Source organism: Perca flavescens, chromosome 4 (assembly GCF_004354835.1).
Source record: "Perca flavescens isolate YP-PL-M2 chromosome 4, PFLA_1.0, whole genome shotgun sequence".
NCBI classification, from domain to species: Eukaryota; Metazoa; Chordata; class Actinopteri; order Perciformes; family Percidae; genus Perca; species Perca flavescens.
The window spans coordinates 25,206,925-25,229,008 of NC_041334.1; the positions used below are offsets into that span (position 1 = coordinate 25,206,925).

Here is a 22,084-nt window from a genome sequence, read left to right on the forward strand (position 1 = left end):
GAATCATACAGAATTTGGTAATCCCCTGACTTTTCTTCTAGTGCCGCCACAAAGTTGACATTGTGGCTTTAAGTGAAATGTATAGGCAACTTTTGGATGGATTGCTATGAAATTTGGTGCAGACATTCATGTTCCCCTTAGAAGGTATCATAATAACTAATAATGAAAATGACATAATGTCTTTTTATCTAGTGCCAACATCAGGCAAAATCTTTTATTTGCGCAATGCACAAAACAAAATACCTGCAAAACTAATGACATTCCCGTCAGACTCAGCTGTACTTTTTGTATTTAGTACTAACTATGAAATGTTAGCATGCTAACAGGCTAAACAAAGATGTGGAACATGGTTATTATAAACTGCTAAACATAAGCATGGTAGCATCACTGTAAGCATGTTAGCATGCTGATGTTAGCATTTAGCTAAAAGCACCGCTGTGCCTATGTACAGGCTCACAGAGTTACTAGCATGGCTTTAGACTCACGTCTTGTTTGGCAATCTGTAGTTCATAGAGTTCTTTTGAGGGTCACTTTGAAAAACAGCTCACTTTATAAAATTTGAGGATGTGTTGGTCAAGTAACAAATCAAATGCAAAGTACTTATTAGCATATGCATGCTAACAAAAGTATGGATGGCTTCAGACTAATTATCTGTTCTATCCAGTCTTTTAATCTTAGTGAGGCAAGCAGCAAACACTTGATCATCAGAACATCGCTGCACTGATGATGGTCGCCAGACTGAAACGATTGAAAGACTTAAAGATTAAAAGACTGCACAGAATATGCAATAAGTCTATGGCCATCTGTTTTGTGTTTATGCAAGGGTCCTTCTCATTACCTTGAACCTGTAGTTGGCACCACACTTTAAGCTTTCATTTTGAAAATGATCACAATTTTACTCGCAACAAAACACGGATCCTGGTGGTAAACTACAGCAGGTATCACTCATTGTGCCTCTTTGGAATTTGCAATGTTAAAAGGTATATTAAAGGACAAATGTGACGGAGAACATTGGAGCTAAAGTTAGCAGTTGCCCCTGACCTACATTCTGAAAGTAAAAACGCTCCATCAAAGTAAAATAGTGCTTTAACGAGTCAGAGGAAGGTCAGTCCCGTGAGAAACTCAATTTTAATGTGTCAAACTAGTGCGGTTCCATTTGTGACACTAAATTGCATTTTAGTACTGGCTAAAATATCCTAACTACAGTATGTAGTGATGGCATTTTCTGATGTTATTAGTTCATGGCCTGTTAAATTTCTGGCTACTTTCTCCAAAGTATTCAGGAAATGCCATGTCAGCATTTCAAAAGAAATGAGGTCAGAGCTAATGCGATCTCTGGGGAAGTTTGTTTTTCTTGCTCTTCAAGTCTTGACATATTTATACAGACAAAGACGGTAACGCAGGGCGACAAGAGAGAGAGAGAGTTTGAGATTGTATTGACACATTTTTTAAACCCCTGCCAAGGGCAGCAGGTCATGTAGGCCAAATATTCCATCCTACAAATTTGGACAGACAGCAATCCACGGTACTGCATTGTGACAATGTGCAGGATAATTAGCACATTACTCACAGACATTGATTGCACCCTCACTGCCCAGAAGCTATCAATCACCACCCAAGTCTCGGTCACCCCATAATACTAAAACCCAGTGTGGCATCACAAGGGGACGTGTGGTAGAGGGACGCTATTTTCCTCTACAGCAGCGGCTACCCAATGGCAAAATGGCCGCCACCCACACTACAAGTCCCAGCATGCACTGCACAGGGAGGTGCAAATTCCCAGCCTGTTGATTACTGCAGGTGCTCATGCACTGAAAAAGAGACAAAGAGAGCAGAGGCAGAGGAGCAGAGTTCTTGGGGAAGGAACTTAAGCTACTGGGTCTCTGCTAAACCTAGTGGTGTTACTCCCAGTACTATTTTGAGTTTGAATTACTGTTTTTCGTTGGACAATTTTTCTGAAACGACTGCTGACAATAAAACCTCTGTTTGTCTGCAACTACTTTTTGGCTGGTCTCTGCCCTACACCCCACCTGCTGCAAAGACAAACCTCTCATGGCATCACACCAGGTAACATAAATGCACACAAAAAACATTAACAAAACATCAATAAAACATAATTGAGACAGGAACCGTTCAGAACACAGTCCCAGGAGCCTTTGCAGTTCTTCAGCGCAGAGCACAACGGCATCCTGTTGGCCATTACAGTATTGTGCACACAATTACGCTAAAGTAAAAGAATACAAACCCCTGTGTATTCTTTGTATTACCCTACTGCTTTTGTCGCTATGACCACCTTCTCCACCTTTAGCGTTTATTTACGTATTTTGAATGCGCCTCTGAAGCACTGTGGCCCATGGATGTATTAAGACAGTTTAGAACCGAGATGCCCCAACTCGGAGAAGTTTCCTGTATCTGTGCCACTGCCACACTTCTTAAGGAGACTAGCGGCAGGTCCAAGTGTATTGATTCCAATTATTTTGCCCCATAGTCACCAAAGTAGATATTGGACCCATTTCTCATAAGCCACATATCTGACACTAAAATGGCATTTTTGGCATTTCAGGACCAAACTCTTGCGAGATCTGGCAACACAGAGAAGCTAACGTCAGCTGACGTTCGTGAACGCCCTAACAAAACTAATCTCAGCGATGGTAAATATGTCTTTTAGCTCTGTAAATATCTAACGTTAGCAAAAGAACATATTAATAACGTTCAAACAAGGCCAAGAGGAAGTGTGTACCGTTTCATACCATTGGCGATACTTGAAATGCACTATCTTTAATATAAAGGATCTTTGATTAAGAGAATGCTGTGGCTGCTCTATGGATGTATTAAGAGAACTGGATACAGCGTTCGGCGCAAAGCCCTGTTCATTCCAATGAGAGTTGCTCAAAAGCGCATAAAGCAGTCATGGAGCTTGGATCTTCCACGTTGACTGGCCCATGATGTCACGATGGACATGCGCACTAGCAACAGTTTGGCCAGAGGGGTTCAGTTCAGTTCCACCTTTGGCCGCTAAGCCCATGGTTGCTTTAAGACAAAGCTGTTCCTGGGTGGCTTGGGCCGCTCTCTGTGTTCGTCTGTTTGTTTTGGTTGTCAATCAAAGGCAGTGTCAGGAAAAGGGGAATGGGTGCTTTGGGAGTGGACTAAAAAAATAACAGGCTACATAAAATATATTTATTACAATGTCGTAAATTTGTTGCGTTGAGGCAATGCAGACCACAAGGACTGTGATTGGACAACTCGTCCTGTGTGTTGATAGTCGGTGTTTCAAGCAGCCTACTGTGGGGAGTAGCAACATGCTAGTTCACTGACATAAGCTTTGCAAATAAACTCAGACATATTTTGGTTACAATGACGGGGTTATCTGTTTGTAAAGTGTCTATATGTCAGTACTGTTTTGAAATTAGCACTTCACCAGCAAGCACTATTTTGTGGGCAGTTGTGCTAAAGTTTGCTTGCTAACATAAGATAAACTGTCTGGCAGACACCTCGCAAATAACCTCAGACTTATCACCCCCTAGTGTTATGGCAGAGAAATTCACCACGATGCAAAGCAACCCCGACGCAGAAATCCAAAAGGGTCACGACGCCGTAGGACCGATGCCGTAGCTACACCGTGGAGTTGACACAGAAGCATAAAACAGCCTTAAGGTAAGACTTGGTTAGTTTTTTTAAATGACAGTAATGTATTGATATGCCACGTGGAATGTATTTTATTGTGTACCTCTCAGTGAAAAATTCATAGGTCGTAGAGCTTTTTATTGTGAAGGGTAAAGCAGAAGTGTTGAATTCTGACATGTCTGACTGTGTAATATTATCTGATTAGGCTATAAAAGAGAAGAGGTGCAGTTCTCTGTTCGGAAGTTCAAATCCTTGTTTTTTTTCAGATTGCCATTAATCCAGCGATCTCTAAACATCTGTTGGATCAATTTCTTTATTAATTTGGGAGACTCATAAGGTCTTGGTCCCTATAACAGAATGTATGGGCTTATATTTGAATGTAGAGTCGAACAACAAGGAAGTTGATGACATGATAAAATTGTTGTGTCTTTTGGGCAAACATATTCACAAGGCCAGATTTCTTCAGTTTCTTCCCAGGACATACTTCTTTTATGGTGAACTTCAGACATTCTTTGACTCCGTATGTAAAGTATTTAAAAACAAAAAAGCATCTAAAGACGTGATGATGTCTCATATGTGATGACATCATAAGGCAAAGTGCTGTACATGAAACGGGCTTCAAGACGTTTCTCAAAGTCAAGGATCCTTCCTTGATAGGAATGGTCCTCCCAAGTGACAATCTGTGGGAAAAGTCCCACATTTGTTATAGACATTTAATGCAAACTGCCCAGAAGCCATCAATCCCCACCCAAGTCTCTGTCATGGTTACACCAATATTCTGAAATATTCATGGGTCGTAGAGCTTTTTATTGTTCGTTAACGCAGAAGTGTTGAATTCTGTGCTGCCATTGACTGTGTAACGTCATTCGATTAGGCTATAGAAGAGAAGAGGTGCAGTGCCGTCTCGGTTTGTAAATTGAAATCCTTGTTTTTTTTAAGATGCCGATTAATCCAGTGATCTCAAAACAGCTGTTGGATCAAAACATAAGGTCGTAATTAATGCAATGTTGCGGATCATATCCTAGTTAGCGGCAATGAGCGCATCCTCAGAGCGGTTTTACCATGGATCATGCGGCCAGGGCTATCCGAATCTACCTCCCTCCCACATTAGCCTACCCAAACCTACACCTCACCCGCCGCCTATGACCCCTGCCACATTTAGTCTGCTTCAATTTTTCAATGCCCGACGCTACAAGAAAACCACAATGTATTACTTGTTATACAAAGCACACCATGGTCAGTGAGTCTGCCTGACAGACTTAGCCTGGTTGACACCAGACCCTTCTCAGTTGTAACTGAGAGTGGCTGACCTGCAGAGCAAATCTCAAATTTGCGGGAAGTTCATCAGGGTTTTGCCAGGCTATGACAGACTACTGGAGACCTATGACGCATTGAGCCCCCTACTAATGATATAATCTGCTAGTACTGTACAATAGGGTAGAGGACTGCATTGGGATTAGGATCCCGTGGGCCCAACACAAATATCGCGGGAGCAGGCGGTCCAAAAATAGACGGCGGGTCACGGGATTTAGGAGCGCTGCTCCTGATCGGTGCTGTAACCATTGACATATATAAAATGGACCAACAGAGCCCGTTGCTCTGGACAGAGACAAGTGAAGGCTATTAGAAGCACTTTTCCGGTGATCACTTGCTTTACTGCGCAGCCTCCAACTGACAGAGACAACGTAAATGTGACGTGAGCAACGTGTCTGAAAGTTGTAAGTCTTCCGGTAGCTGTGACAAGAGAAATCTAGTGTAGGTATATGTAAGGAGATAACATAGGCACAGGCTATTTATTTCTAACTAACATGCTAGTTAACATTAGTAATTAAACCTAAATAGCTAACGTAAGTCTAAACTGTCTGCGAGCTTCTCCTGTACTATACGGTAATTCCTCTACTGTGCGACAGTAAGTCACTTGGTTATGACACAATCGTTAGCCTATTTTTATAAAAACGTCTGCTATGGAGCCATAACGTAAGGTACAAGGTAATGGAGCCTTTTATACATTGTTGTGTTCCTTTAGAAATAAACAATGGACAAATAGAGTCTTTAAACGCTTCAGATGTAAAGTTATTTGCTGTCAAAATGGCGCCAAAATGTATGCTAGTCAGTGGAATGCTAACGGGAGGTGATCTCTTTGTAGCGTCAAAATGGCGCCATAGGAGGTTCGAGTTCTGAATCGAAGCTTACCCACTTGGCTGTAACTGACTGTTATGTTCGCCTAGCAGTTAAACAGCCAAATGCTTTATTAACTCCTCTACTCCCTCTCTCTCACTCACTTCTTTCCAGAGGCACTGTGCCCCGCCCCTTTGTCCTATGGCGACCTGAGGGATCCAATCAACACGGACTTCAACATAAACTTGGTTAGAGAGTGCGTAAAAGACATTTTACAGTCCCGGGCAGGGCTCTACAATATAGTGTCATAGTGCTGGGGATTAAGAAGGCTGCACAGTTGTGGGTATGTAGGTGTGGCACACCTATAATTCCTGTCCCATAGTTGGTGTAAAATCCACCACAAGGTCACTGTGGAGACTGTGTCCCAGGGCAGTGGCGAGCAGGATTATTCCCTGGCACCAATCAGTGGCCATAAACTTTAATTAATCTTGACAGGTAACTGCTTGTAGCCTACACCTACCTTGGCCTTTTAGGAGAGAGGAACTAAAAGCAGAGAAGCCGTGCTGGGGTGGAGGTGACAGAGGGCAGTAGAAAAAGTAGGGTAAAGGCTTTTCAACTTCAGCAGCCAAAAAGTTCAGCTGTGAGAGCAAATTAAAGGGCAGACAATTCCCTGAAATAGCCTGCCTCCCAGTCTGGATCCCTCAAGACCAAAGTGATGGATGAAAACTCTTGAATACGACCCAAATATAAGGTCTTGTAAACATTACCATTATCATTACTGTAATAGTCATATTATCAGACACTGCAAGGTGGTTGAAAAAAAAGAAATATATGTGCATTGATTTAGCCGCAACACACAGAGAGGCATTGGCTACCGAACCACTGATGTGAAAACTGCACTCATCCGATCAACAGTAATCTTTTTTTTTTTTTAATGTAGCCTAATGTGAAAGAAAGTGATCACAGAACAAGGAAAACATAAAAAGCAAAAAAAAGGTTATATATTGTAAGACAGACATATACGACAAAAACAAACAGGCTCAAAATAAACTACAAAACAAAAACACAGACATAAGGCAAAACAAACAAGGAATACAACATAAGTTGAAACTGGTGGGTATGTAACAAATGAAAGCAAAATGGAAGACCAGCAAAACTGTGTATGCAGATAAAGGAGTGTCCACCTCCCATCAAATTCTCTCCAAAATCATATTTTTGTCAAAAGTCTTAGACCTTACCCATCAAGCTCACATGTGCATATAGCACAAGCATAAGAGCACCATTAGTAGAACTTAGCAAACTCATTGGCTTACTTTTAAAATATTTACTGCATCAACTCCAGCACTGTTAGGATCACGTCCTCACTCTCAAAATAACTCAAAATAAAATAACTCAAAATAACTCTAGTGATTATTAGTGTCCAGTGTTTGGCTTGACCGAATTAAAGTTAATGAATACTGGCAAGGTGTATCCTTTTGTTGATATGGTAAGGATTTCTAGGTTTTGGTGGATCATGTAAAGATTTACATATTGAAATATTATGTGACAGAGAAGTCAGGAGAGACCAGGCAGAAGACACAAGACAGAGGGGAAACAGCAGCCAGACAAAAAGAGAGGAGAGTCACGTATGACTGGTGTGTAAGGAATGAATGAAAACAATAATACAAGACGTGATGAACAAAGTGACGTTGTAATTTCCAGATTAAGTCTTTCTGTCTGGTATTTAGGGCTTTCCCTTGCGTCATGATGTGTAAAATGTTGATTCACTTCTGGTCCCTCCTCATCGTAACTACACTTGCCCTTTTCACCACACGAGCTGAATCAATAGAGGGATTATATCACACAGTGACTCACTCACTTTATTTTTTGTTGCCATATTAGGTGCAAAGTGCCATCTCTAATCCTCTTATTGTACTACTTTGGTGATTTGCCAATAAATGTTTTGTGGCTCTGTGCGCTGACAGCTGACCTTTCTCCTACATAGTCTACTGTTGTTCCTTCTGTGGGATACAGTGTCAGTGTTTTTGTTTTTAGCAAAGACTTCAATAGAAAAGAAGGATGGAATTATGCTGCCAGTAAACAAAGTAGAGAAGCCCTTTGCAGCTGTAACCACTTCCTCCCCAGGGTTACGATCACCTTCTTGGAAAGTTCCACAAAGGGACTGTGGTGCAGTAAAACTACTCTCACCTGCTGCCCTCTTATAAAAACTAATTACAATTAACCCCTTAAGGTACCATTTCCCTCTTTTGTTTCCCCTTATGTAGTTTAATGTTGCTAAGCTTGATAAGCTATATCAGGCTTTAGCTACACAAACAATGCCTACTTGCTAGCAGGATCAATTCATTGCTTACTAATGGGAGTTGTTGACAATTAGAAAACCATATATCATCAGACTTTCACTTTTAAAGGTCCCATGGCATGAACATTTCACTTTATGAGGTTTTTTAACATTAATATGCATTCCCCCAGCCTGCTTATGGTCCCCCAGTGGCTAGAAATGGAGATAGGTGTAAACCGAGCCCTGGGTATCCTGCTCTGCCTTTGAGAAAATGAAAGCTCAGATGAGCCGATCTGGAATCTTGCTCCTTATGAGCAAGGTTACCTCCCCTTTCTCTGCTTTGCCCACCCAGAGAATTTGGCCCACCCATGAGAGAGAGAGAGACATCATGGCTTTCAAACGAGCAAAGTGGCAGTTGGTCAAGGCCCCCCCCCCCTCCTCCTCAATTGCTACAGACACAGAAAGGGCACATCCTAGCTCATTGTGGGACTGGCTCTAGTGGCTGTAATTCTGCACCAAGGCTGAATTTCGGGAAAGAGACTTCAGATACAGTATTAGGGGACCACTAAGGTCTATATAAGGTCCTATAAATACTGTTTATTGATTTAGTTTTAGTTTTGTAGAGCATTGTATTATTTAGGATTTTTCTAACACATATTAACAGATGTCTTGCCCAAAATAAAAAAAGCTTGAATTAGGTTAAGAAAGCAACAGTACTGTTACTCACACACTACAACTTCAGTATTAACAATACAATTATGCAGAACAAGTACTTTTCTTTTACTCTTTTTCGTTTACTTTTTAGTTTTCATACTATAAGTACATTTTGCTGATAATACTTTTAGTATAGTTTGACTGAAGGACTTTTACTTGCAGTGGAGTGTTTTTACATTGCTGTATTGATACTTTTACTGAAGTAAAATATCTGAATACTTCTCCCATTGCTTTTCTATGCACTCAAGCTCATGATTGGGACTGGCGGGTGTCCAGCCAAGACATATTTAGAGAGTGACAGAATAAGAAAGTTAGATGAGAGATGCTCCCTTGTGGCTCATGTACAAACCAGTGTTGTTGCATGTCAGTCCTACCCCTGATTAAGATCAAATTGATGTGAAAAGATGACAACCATACAACAATAAGGAGGAACAGTAAACAATAAGAAGTAATGAAGAAAATTATTTGAATTATTATTAATTCACTTCACAATCTGGTAAAAAAGCAATGAACAGATTATAGTTACATTAGTGCCCTCAGTCTAACTTTCCCATCTGTTCAAACCAGATAAAACATCTCCCAAATTGTCAAGACCCCCTGTGTCCCACAGATGTGCCCTCCACCTCATCTGCCTTGTTTCACATTGCCTGCCAACCTTGCCTGTCCCACCTTTAAGCCAATAGCAGGGAGCATGTGCCTATCCTGTGCCGTGTGCTGAGGAGGAGAAAGGGAGATGGATTACTGAGCTTGCGGCTACGCACAGGATGTGTCCTTTCGGAAGTGTGAAGGTGGTGCTAAAATGATGAGGCACAGAGACGCAGAGCTTTGTTTGTGCACTGATGAATGACTTCTTTGTCATTTGCAAAACAATATTTTGTTTGTTTTAATAGTTTGGGAATAAATGTAATTTAATAAAAGGTTTGTGAAATTAACAATATAAATGTACGTGCATTGGTTTGTGCAAATTTTAGTCTTTGCAATACAGTGTCTTTGCAGTGTTTTCTGCAAAGTCTTTGTAACTAGTTTCACTTTTTTGTTTTTTTTATACCAGTGGTGCTAAGTAAGTACATTTATCAAGTACTGTACTTAAGTAACATTTTCCAGTACTTTTACTTTACTTAGTGTACTTGTACTGTACTTTGTAGTTTATATTACTTCATACTTTTACTCCACATTTATCTGACAGCTGTAGTTACTTGTTACTTTAGGGTTTCATTTTACATAAAAAAACACACAGTTAAGCTTATAAAATACAACATATTGTTTAAGATTAAAACAGTGGTTCCCAAACTTTTTGGCTTGTAACCCTACAAAAAGTGAGTGATTTTCTATTTAAACTTCTCACTCTTATTGCAGCAAAGTATTTTTTACATTGTCGTATTGATACGTTTACTGAAATAAAGGATCTGAATACTTCTTCCACCACTGCTTTTAACTGTACTCAAGCTCATCATTGGGTGCAGGCGAGTGTTGACTGAGGACATGGATGAATTCTTTTCGCAATAAATTACAGAGAAAAGAAAGAGAAAAGGGACATAGATGGCGTGAAAAATAAAGACCCAATAGGAGAGTGACAGAGTGAGAAAGTGAGGGGAGAGATTGCTCCCCTGTGGCTCATGTACAAACCAGTGCTGTTGCTCTGAGTGTCAGTCCTCCCCCTGATCAAACATCTGGGCTGCTAGCTGCTATCGCCACAAACCTTTCACCTGGGACAAAAAAACCTTGACTGTGAAACATCTGTTATCAGGCGTACATTGAAGAATACATGCCAATATTTAAAGAACAGACTCCATCCTGTGGGCCTATATGTAAGATTATTTTTTACAATATTTTAGATAATTCAAAAGCAAAACTATCTCATGTATGCTACTATACACTTGGCTGCTGCAGATCTCTCCCTCTCTCCAACTGAGTCATTTCATAAGGCAAATCAGTTTAAGCATTAAAATGAAAGACTGATCTGAGATTTTAAGTGATGAAATACCAGACAGGAGCTTTTCTACTGGCAGAGCAAAAGAGGCTTATATATACGCATCACCACCAAGATGTAAGACTATTGATTTCCAACTATAAATTGTTTCCTGATCCCCAGAAATCACTCTACATCCTGCTGCTGTCATATCTGTGTTGATATTTTATTATCTGTATCATGGGTGTTTGAGCCCTTCTGCAGAAAAAATTTCATTTCATATGTACAGATCTACAGTAATACTGATACATATGTCAATAAATAGAAGTATTTTCCAGTTATCACTTTCCTGTATTTTCTAAAATGTATTACTATTTATTTAGTCAATATGTGTATTTTATACATACAGTATCTCAATATAAGATAAATATATAATCTATACTTGTTTTATTTTATAATAAGTGGTACATATGGCAAAACGATGTGATTTGGGAGAGGTGGAAAGTGAGTGACATTTTCTGTTGTATTGTACAGACAAAAAGATTTGTCAATCAACAAATCATCTGAAACATTCTGGTGCATAGATGATAATTATTTGAATGGCTCTTCAATTTGACGTGTTGAAATTTGCTAACTTTGTCTCAAAAGTCCGAAAAAGAAGGCAAGATAGATTATTTAACAATTCTCCAGTATTATACATGAATATTTTTTCAATATGTTTTGTTTGTTTATATTCATTTAATAATTAAATTGATTTCACTTTTTAGGATTGTATAGGATGTCATATTTCCCATTAGTATGTGAGTTACAGCCTCTTATGTTAATACTTTTTGGGTTAGAAGTGGTCTTCTTGATGAACGATAGAATGAAAGCACTATGGTTGAAACAAATAATTTTTTATTATACCTGTGTTATTTATTTCATAACTTTTTAGTCTTCATTGCAGCACCATGCACTGTTCAAACAGAGTGCATCTCATAATGTGGAGGCAGTATTGAATGTTGGAGGCTGGTTTTGTTTTTGGACATTTTGTAGTATTATTTGAAAATGTATAGGCTATGCAGCATTCTGAGCTTGGCTTGGCTTATACGAATTTCTGGTGTTTTACGTTTATGTTTATTTTATTTAAGAAAGGACAATGCACATTAATTAACATGAGTCCAACATGTAAATATGCCAGCTTTAGCCATACAGGCTAATTTTCATCTGCAGCCCGTGGCAGGTTGTAAGAATCCTTTCATACTGCATATTTAAAATATATTTTTAATAAAATAAATTACATTTTTAGCGAAAGGGTGGTTTTGAGGGTTTACCACTAAATGTTGTATACAAAAGAGCAACTTTGTTCCCATCCTATCAACAGTATTTCAGATGAAGTGAAATGACCTGAATCTTAAATGAACGATGTGCCGTCCCCCGCTGGACTCTGCTGAGTCTGAGGTCTTCCTCACAGCCCATACAGCCTGCACGACTGAGCCCTACTAATGGAATAAGTATTAGGTATCTGTGATCCTGAGATGTACAGTCCTGATTACAGAGGGCGTTTTTGTGTAGGGCTGAAATGCAGCACACCAGTAAGACTCATGGTTCACATCACAATTGCATCAACACTCAGCTTTGACGCATCACACCCAGCTGAAAATGACAAGTACTCAAAATCTGTCTTTGTTCTTGTTACTTGTTTTGTGCCAGCTGGAGCTTCAGCTGTCTCTTGTTGCTATGGTCTTTACTCACTCTGAAACTGGCAGCAGTGTTGGCAGGCAAATGGAAAAAAAATGAACAGAATATAGCATGCTGAATCACTTCCAACTCTGCGAAAATTGACCATTTGGCTGCACAACAAAATATATGTTTTATTTTTCTTCTTTTATTATAGGTTTGTGTTATTACACAAGAGGATAAGCACGAGTAAAGAAAGCTGCTAGGATGCAGTGGCATTATTAATATGTCAATCCGTCTAGTCAAGTCAGGTTTGACTGCAATTAGAGCAAGTAATCAGCATCAGGAGACAGACAGGCGGCCTAAAGAGAAGCAGTGGCCATAAGACACTGCTAGCTTTAATGCAGATTATGACTAGGATGCACACAAAGATCAGGAGATTACATCAGAGAAGGAAGGTTCATGACCTCTGTCAGAGAAAGTGATTGCTGAGAATGAATGAATGAAAGCAAATGATTGAGTAACTTCCAGTAAAATCTCTTTTTTTAGCGCTGCCCAAGACAATCGTGATTGGTTTAAAGAAATGCCAATAAACCACAGCACGTTTTTCTCCCATCCCAGAATGCTGTGTGGACTAGCCAGACCCTCCTCCGCAGCGCTGTGGAGGAGGGTCTGGCAAGGCGAGACTACATTAGACTAGACATCATTACACCATTCTGATAAAAAGGAATATCTCTTTTCTGTTGTCAAGCTCTGCTGTTCACTTGGCAACCACCTCCATGGCTACAAAGTGCAAATCCTAATCATATATGGTACAGTAGGATCTCAGAACTGAAGCTTGATACGAGCCTGTGCCAAGCAGTGAACACAGAGGCCAATAAGATGCCTTCACTGATCTGGTTTCTGCTGACAGCTAAGTAACGTTCACTAAATTCCACATCTCCGGTGACCTGCCCCATGCGGCCCTGTTCGGTGTTTACCATAAAGAGCAGATGTCACTGGGTTCCTATGACATGATTAGGTGTCAGTACTGAGTGGAGAGAGTTACCTGGGCTGCTTACAGCGAACACCACCTGAAACAGGAGAGGCCTGGTCGCTGCCCATGACCCTATATGAAGCCATATCAGTTCTACACTACAGTTTCAGTGATAGGCATTTGCTGACATTCAAGACTAATTGGTGTGATGCTCAGGTGTAATCACAACAAAAGGTGCTTTAGCAGTATTTTAGAGAAATGGTTTAAAATTTTGGGAAATTATTATTATTATTATATATAATATATTATTACTTATTTGTTTCTTTTCAAAAGTTAAAGAAGAAGATCAATAGTGCTGTCAAGTGGTAAATCTTCTCATTTAACTCAGCAAGAAAGTTACAGTTCACAAAATGTCAAACTATTTCTTCAACACGATTTCTGTGTCATCTGTCTTTTGATAATTTGTCATTTTAGAGATCTGTCTGCATGTAACTGTGAAATTGCTAATGCAACAAAACAAATAATTTTAACTGGCGCCAGGCCCACCACTCAGTGTAGCCATGACAACAAATGTACCCGGTTGCATTTATAGAAAGTGCGGCACCACCGGATGTCTAGCAGAACCTCCTAATGTATCTTTTCTCACACTGTTACTTTACGTCTCTCTTAATGCACATGTCGGTCATATCCCTCTCTGTCTGAATAAGAAGATATTTCTGTTTAAAGGTCCCATATTGTACTCATTTTCAGGTTTATACTTGTATTTGGGGTTTTTACTAAAACATGTTTACATGCTTTAAGGTTAAAAAAAACAACACATTATTTTTCTCATACTGTCTGTCAAAATTGATCTGTATTCAACCTTTGTCTGAAACACTCCGTTTTATCTCTTTAAGCCCCCATTCCGAAAAAGCCCAGTCTGCTCTAATTTCTCAGACTATCCGGGTTTCTACATCACGTCATTCATCCAGGGAAAGACTGTAGCGGTTCTTTCTACCTATATGTAGCATAGTTGTGACATCACAACCGTACGGAAGTCCTGACGACTCGTTTAAAGGCACCGTTTCTGATTACGGGCTGCGTACATTTCTACTTGGATTAAGCATTTTGATACTTTCACAGTATTTGTATAGCTACATTGACGTTCTAACATTTGATGGCATACGCACTGTGCTCCATTCTACATTGTCTTTGTATAAAAATCTGTGATGAGAAAACAGAACTGACCCACAGTCTTGCTTTAAAAGCACTCGTCTGCTTGGAGAATCAAACATCCAGCTGACACAGCATTAAATATCTAAACTCAGTAAAACAGCATGGCAACTTTAGATTCAGTCCTTTCAGATCTGTTGCTTTTTTGTAAAACGAAATTAGCCAAAAGTGATAATTGGGATGAAAATATCTATCAATACACATTACTTTTCTTCAGTAACACTGTGTTGAATACTCAACTTTACACAACTCAAATCTAAGAATACTCCTTTAAAACACTTAACACAGATCTAAAGTGTAACATAAAAGCATATCTTTTTTATTCTGTAGGAGTGAAACCAGTCTCCTCCGAAACGATTCAGTAAAGATCTTCTTGCCTGACCATTGAAGACCACAGGTGTGTGTGTGTGTGTGTGTGTGTGTGTGTGTGTGTGTGTGTGTGTGTGTGTGTGTGTGTGTGTGTGTGTGTGTGTGTGTGTGTGTGTGTGTGTGTGTGTGTGTCCGTACAGTATATCTCCAGTGTCAGACCACTAAAATGTCATTTCTTTCCAACTGCACTGTACTCTGGAGGCCACGGCACTCAGAGACACCTGATCATCCTCAGTGGTAAAGCGAGGTCAGAGATACATAATGCAGAAAGAGACCAAGAGAAAAAGGATGTTTGGAGAGGAGTGTATAGTGTATAATGTATGCAGCTGGGCTCAAAAGGGCACTTTTAAAAGCACTAAAGGACCCTAAGGCAACATGCAGAAAAATAAACTTCAGAAGTGACCTATTTTCTTAAACACCTCAATGAAATGTTTACAACAAAGTTGTTTAATTGTGATCAATGTATGGAATAGAGTAATACAACATAATTAGCTTTATGTCCTACAACTTTAACAAGTAAGTAAGAAAGAAAGAAAGAAAGAAAAAAGAAAGAAAGAAAGAGACTGAGAAGAACCTGAGAGTCTGACATTTACAACAAGAAGTTTAGATGGATCTAACCTTTAAAAGATGAACATTCACTGTAAGCTTAGAGGCCTAAGATACAAAAATAAAACTTTCATTACAACTGACTTTGAGATTGAGCCTTTCAATGCAGGCTAAAATTATTGTCTGTGTTTACAGTGAAATGAGGGGACATTTTCGGGGCCACAGAGCCTCATGCTGTAATAAGAACAGTTTGTAATCAGACAGAAAAGTGTGCCTAGCTAGCTGTCCGTCACTCACAACATACAGTACAGGCCAAAAGTTTGGACACACCTTCTCATTCAATGTGTTTCTTTATTTTCATGACTATTTACATTGTAGATTCTCACTGAAGGCATCAAAACTATGAATGAACACGTGGAATTATGTACTCAACAAAAAAGTGTGAAATAACTGAAAACATAGCCAAAGTAGCCACCCTTTGCTTTTTTGATAACTCTGCAAACCCTTGGTGGTCTCTCAAAGAGCTTGATGAGGTAGTCACCTGAAATGGTTTTCACTTCACAGGTGTGCTTTGTCAGGGTTAATTAGGGGAATTTTTCCCTTATTAATAAAAAAAAAAAGCAAAGGGTGGCTACTTTGAAGAATCTAAAATATCTTCTCTTCAGTGAGAATCTACAATGTAAATAGTCATGAAAATAAAAAGGAAACGCATTGAATGAAAAGGTGTGTCCAAACTTTTGGCCTGTACTGTATAGCAAGCTAAACAATGGCAGGTAGCTTCATGCGATCTGTGTGAATGAACCAGGATTTGCACACTGGTGATCAAAAACAGGGCTAGCTCTATCAGTGCATGATTGTAGTGGGATAAATCGTCATGGTGTAATGATGGAGGAGGAAAGAAAACACATCTGCATCTTTCCCACCATCTTCTTACTCACACATATACATTCACACTAACACACACATGAACTGGCAGACAGCAGCACGGGGTGCACGCTGATCTTCTCAAGAGGACAAGACTGCAGTGCCGTGGCGTACAGTTCAGCTGATAGTTTCCATGGTGACGTGAGGCTTTTTAGAATTTGCATAACAGTTGCAGCAAGACATTTACAAAAACAGGACACAGGCCAGGGGACATGTGAGCTGATACTGAACCACACAATGGAGAAAACACAGCTCTTGTAATTATTGGTAACACTGAGAGGTGTATTCAGTAAGCACCTTCAGCACAGCTTACTTCTTACTTTCTTACTTCTCAATGACACTCAAAGTTGATTTGGCAGGCTGCTACCTGCTTCTTCTCTGAAGCAATCTCTCTACCGCTAATATGGAAACAAATATTTTGGATTTAATTTCTGACAATTTCGTGCTCAGTAATTAGTAAGTAAAAAGGTCCTGCCACAAATTCTAAGAAAACTATTTACACTAGAGCTGAAATGATTTGTCCATTAATCAATTAGTAGATTGACAGAAATGTGTGTGTGTGTGTGTGTGTGTGTGTGTGTGTGTGTGTGTGTGTGTGTGTGCGTGTGTGTGTGTGTGTGTGTGTGTGTGTGTGTGTGTGTGTGTGTCTGTTTGTGTGTGTACGCACCATGCGTACACACGCATAAATTCTTGGCATCAGCAAAAACAGTTCCACTACAGTTCTTCAGTGTATGTTACAATTATTAATACTGCTACTAAACAAGGCCAAGTACTCAAAGTTGTACAGCCCTAAATAATAGTAAACAGTGTCAAAGAGATTCACAGTGCCCGTGTTATGTAAGCAATAAAGGATCCATCTCCAATCTCCAATCACCTCTGTTTTAGTGAGGTGATTGGTTGCCAAAATCAAACAGCCAATCTAAATATATCAAATATGGGTTGTACTGTATGTTATATATGGGCTAGTAGCTGTAATTGTGTAATGATGTGCTCCCTCTGTCCAGACTAACTCTTGCCATCATAATATTGTCAAAATGAGAAATGTCTGCAGATCGTTAGCAGCTGGCACTGAGCCAGCATCGACTCTAGCAGACGGCTGATTTCCAGGCTGGAATGGGCGAGCATCCCAGTTGTATAAAGTAAGAGTGACGATGATTTGCTAGTGGAACAAAACTCTAAGTTATAGAAGGACTTGTTTAGGTAATTCTAATGCCATCCTCAGGGTCCTGGAGCTGAGACAATAGACAGAGATAAAGACAAGTCTCTGGTTAGATTTGAGTAGGTGCAAACCAACCGTGCCAGACAAAATCATGATGAAAAAAAACACACACACTTTTGTCCCTCTAATGATGTGCTCTTGCTCTAGTTTCCCAGGCATGGAGCTCAAATGGAGAGCTACACTCACTTAGAAAAAGCCTAAACACATGTCAGACTGGTGCTTGATGCTCCGCACACTGCCTGTATCCATCCAGGCCTCCTGTAAACTGGCCGACAGTCAAGCACGCTGGCCCGGCCAATCACTGCCATACATGGAGATTCGGACCCCGAATTAAAACACACTTAACTGTTCCCGCTTCTCCTGACCCTCACCATGCTCTCCTCAAGACAACATTTCTACATCCATTACCACCCATTTAAGATGATCATCAGTTTACCTGATCTGACCTCACTTCCCCATTATGGCTCAAACCTTACTTTAGGTCAAGTAAACAGCACTTTATTGCCTTCCCTTTATGAAAGAAATCAATCACAGAGCCGTTTTAATTTGCAGCTGTTATCCTTCCCACTACTAATCTGCCTCTTCTGCTGCTTTTGCAGCTGCTAGTGAGGCTGCACGCTGTCCTGGCTGTTACAGAGACCGTCTTCCCCTGTTCTGTTGCTGTGACCCGACTCTTCGATATCAGTGAAGGGTGCAAGCGAAAAGATAATTCAGCAGGGATCTATAAAGTGCCACATTGACATTTCGGACATTGATTTATAGTAAGATTTCATCTTAATCTAAAAGTATAAAAGAATCTGTAGCTGATATTCATCCACATTGCAGTGATACTCCAAACACATGCCTACAGTATACTTCTCCTTATAAAGTCCTTTTAACCAGCCATCTTCCCCCTCTCTTTATCGTTATTGCCAAATCAGTTCATTCATCTCCCTCTCTTTCCATGGTCACTTTCACACCATTTTAGTGCAATTAATTAATTATCTCGTTTTATGGTTACTCTTCTACCAATTTCAACCTCCCTTGGCTAATGTATATACTGTACACGCTACATGCACATCATTCTTTTTCAGGGCTCCAGGACCTCAAGTGTCTCATCATACCAAACGCTTGCATTGGGGTTTAAGTAACCTAATCCATTAATCTTTATTCTAAGGTTGGGCTCTCCTATTTGAACTATACGCCTCGATCTATACACATTTAGCCAGTGGATATTCTTGATCATATCCTCTTGTATGATCCCCATCATATAAAAATCATTCTTTGTTCCATTTACAAACTATTTCATACTTTGTGAAATATTTATACACAACGCAGAAAAGGTGTTGAATTTACAACTCTGTTAGCAATGCAATATATCCTCTTTGTTCACAATGAGTATGTATCACAAACAGGACTGCTGTATTTCTGTAATCACTTTTTGGCATTAGACTCTAACAGTGAGAGATCACACTAAGATTAGAAAGCAAATCCGCAGAGATTTGGCAGCGCTGTTGCTGGCATTATCCACAGAGCCAAGGTTTATGTGGGATAGCCCCTGGGATTTCCATCTAATACTGATTTTGAGCTGGGCAGAGGTTTGATGAAGAGGCTCTAATGAGCAGCCTTCTTGTCTCATTTTCACAAAGCTCTTTCCTGCTACGAACCCAAGAGACCACGAGAGGAAGTGTTTTACATAAAGGCATAATAAGATTAAAATGACTTGGACAAGCTGTTGCCATCACCAATTTGTCTTATGAGGATGTTATCTGTCAATGTTAATTACAAGTCCTATTTACATAACATATAACACAAGATAGCTTCTATTATAGTTTTTTTTTTTAATGGCAGGAACCATGTAGCAAGTGGCAACCATATGGCAAGCCTGTCAAGCTTTGGATTTCTCTACATGCTGAAGCAGTGTGCCTGGCGCTGTAGTAACGGTGGTGTTTGGAGGGAGGAGTCTTTTTTTTTTTTTTTAGCCTTTTCCAAAAAACAAAAAAACAAGAGCCAAAGTCTAAGGAAGGAATGCTCCAATGATAGCTGGAATTGTTAGCATATCTGGCAACTACAACTTTTAATAAATGAGTGTCACTTCCAAGGCCAACATTGTTTTGTGGGATTACAGGTGTGGTGGAATTTACAGAAACACCATGTTGTGGTAAAATGAGACTAAGAGGAAACTTGGATGACATCAGGTCATTCCTAGGTCACAGGTTAGCCTCAGTCTTTTAGCACAATATCATGTAGCTAGCCATTTATTGCATATTTAAAACCTCATTCATTAAATTGAAATCCATCAAGCTAATGTAAGCTAAATTAGTTAGCTAGCTACAGCTGATAGAATTCGACAGCTACAGTTGTCATTTCAGCGGACAAAATTAACGGTTGTCGGCTGGAAAGGAGAAGATTAAGAATTTCAAGTGAAGCTGCTACCGTAATGCCTATAAACTGCATATGTGTGAGAAAGCTTGACAGCGTGACAGTGAGTGAGAGGGCAGGGCTTGGTGAACAGTCAATTAAACAATCAGTCAATTCATCCATCAGCCAGTGAATGTAACACTTCGTTGTTTCGCTTTCCTCAGCTTCTACCCTTGGCTTCCCAAACTGCCAAGGGTAGTTGAGTCTGTATTTCTGTCCTCAGAAAGCTACATCTGGAACCACAATTGTGTTAATGTGACGACAATGGAGTCAAGTTTCCCACAGATCACTAATCCTTTCAATTGACATCATGCTTCTCAGTTTACACAGGACCCATCAACTCTCAGCTTCTGTTCTCATGGGAGATGGAGCTGCCTGAGGTAGTTTGAGAGATGGATGTTGCACACAGATTGAGGCAGCCAGATGATGAATTTCCAAGAATTGCGAGCTTCAATCTAACAGCTTTGGCCACTCACCTTGCATAATTTTCCAACCTTCAACCTGTGACCCACATCCTCTCCTCTCCTGCTTGGCCCACTTAAGACCAACATGCCTATATACTGTACATGGCCTAATATCTCTCACCAGACAGAGGTATGGTAATGTGCTCGTGACTGGTGTCTGGTAGGCGGAGGAAGGAGCGAGAGAAATGAGAGCAGCGAGTAGGCTGGGGCTCTGGCAGCTGGCTGGGGAGAACAGGGACTCCTGGGACTGCTGCCTGGAAATTAGTGGGATAGTGATTGAAACTCACACAATCCACCCACTCTGCACTGCCAGAATATCAGCCACACTGGTTCTTAGTGTAACGCAGTGCGGCATGTTAAGGACAGCATTTAAATTCAGATAAATGCGTAGGACCATTTAATGAGAAACACCTGCATGTGACAGTCATTTGATGTGCCGAGTGGCCACAGAGTCTCAGGTGAGCTATCTGACGAGGTGTACTGTTTTCAGCTGCTCCTGAGGGACTTCCTCTGTGGTTTCATCCTGGCAAACAGAGCCACGTACCACTAAGGTGATCTCCCAAGTCTGGTACGGCTCGTCTACATTACTATGCTACTCAAAGCACCACTCCTGGATGTAATTACACCAAATGAACATTAGTTCCTCCTCAGTCAGCACACCACAGGAGTCTCACATAATTACCATCAACATTAGCATACAAATACCACAAAGATGTGGTCTTTGATCATCTCTCGCGATGTTAAGACTGGATTCCAAATATTTTAAATTGACTTTTGCCCTTCTCACTTAAATGTCTAGGTATTGGTAACTGGCAGGTGCGGCAGTGAACTTTGTGACCTGTGATAAAATACACAGTCGGTTGGCAGACAAACCCAGACTTCCTCTACAACAGAAACGTTTTGAAATAGACAGAAAAGAATGTATGTCCTTATATTCAGTTTTAGATAGAAGCAAAATCAGCTGCAGTTCTTTGCTGCGTTGACCCAGAAAAAGCGGTTCTCTTCCATGTCCTCTCTTTCTCTGTCTCTCTCTTTCTTTTCTCTCTCTCTCACTCACTCACTCAGGCGAGCATGATAAATACACACACCCACATACAGTATGTGGTCCTGTAAAAACAGTGTACACAAACACTCATACAGTGCAGTGTATCATGCAGACAGGTATGGTAACCAGTCTGTGTATTTCTATTTTAAGAATTGAGGTGATGATTTTGAAAAATAGATTTGCACATGAGGAGCCTATTATCAATTTTACTCTCATCTAATTCCTGATGTTACCTGCATTGAAGTTTGTAGATTAGTTGCAGATGATGTAGTTGAGTGCACAGCAGCACTGCCTCTGTTGGTCAATAACCTCCTCCTATCTTCTACTCTTTAGTACTTCAGTGGGATTTCTGAGCAAATATTGTTTCTGGGTTTCTGAGATTCTTCAGAGTACAATTTGTTCTTTGCCACCAAGTGCAAATTAAACACCCATTAAGTACAAATTACAGCAACCATTAGGTAATAAGTTACGTAATAATTATTTTTTTTACTTTTGGATAAAGTGCACACAGGAAACCACTGGATAATCCAATTCAAAGAAATAGTTTGTCTTTTTTGGGAAGTATGTTTATTTTCCTTCTTGCATAGATTTAGCCGAGATCAATACCACTCACAACTCATCCATTCA

At 40.1% G+C, this 22,084-nt stretch overlaps 1 protein-coding gene and 1 long non-coding RNA gene across 2 annotated transcripts in view; one reads left to right on the plus strand and one right to left on the minus strand.

Annotated features, from left to right (window-relative positions):
* Positions 1-22,084, minus strand: part of LOC114553725 (potassium voltage-gated channel subfamily B member 1) — a 38,506-nt gene that overhangs the window by 2,063 nt on the left and 14,359 nt on the right. The gene's annotated exons all lie outside the window — the stretch shown is intronic.
* On the plus strand, positions 1,839-7,705 carry LOC114554490 (uncharacterized). The gene is made up of 3 exons (XR_003692421.1): positions 1,839-2,067; positions 3,525-3,654; positions 5,917-7,705. It is a non-coding gene; the product is annotated as an uncharacterized LOC114554490 (long non-coding RNA).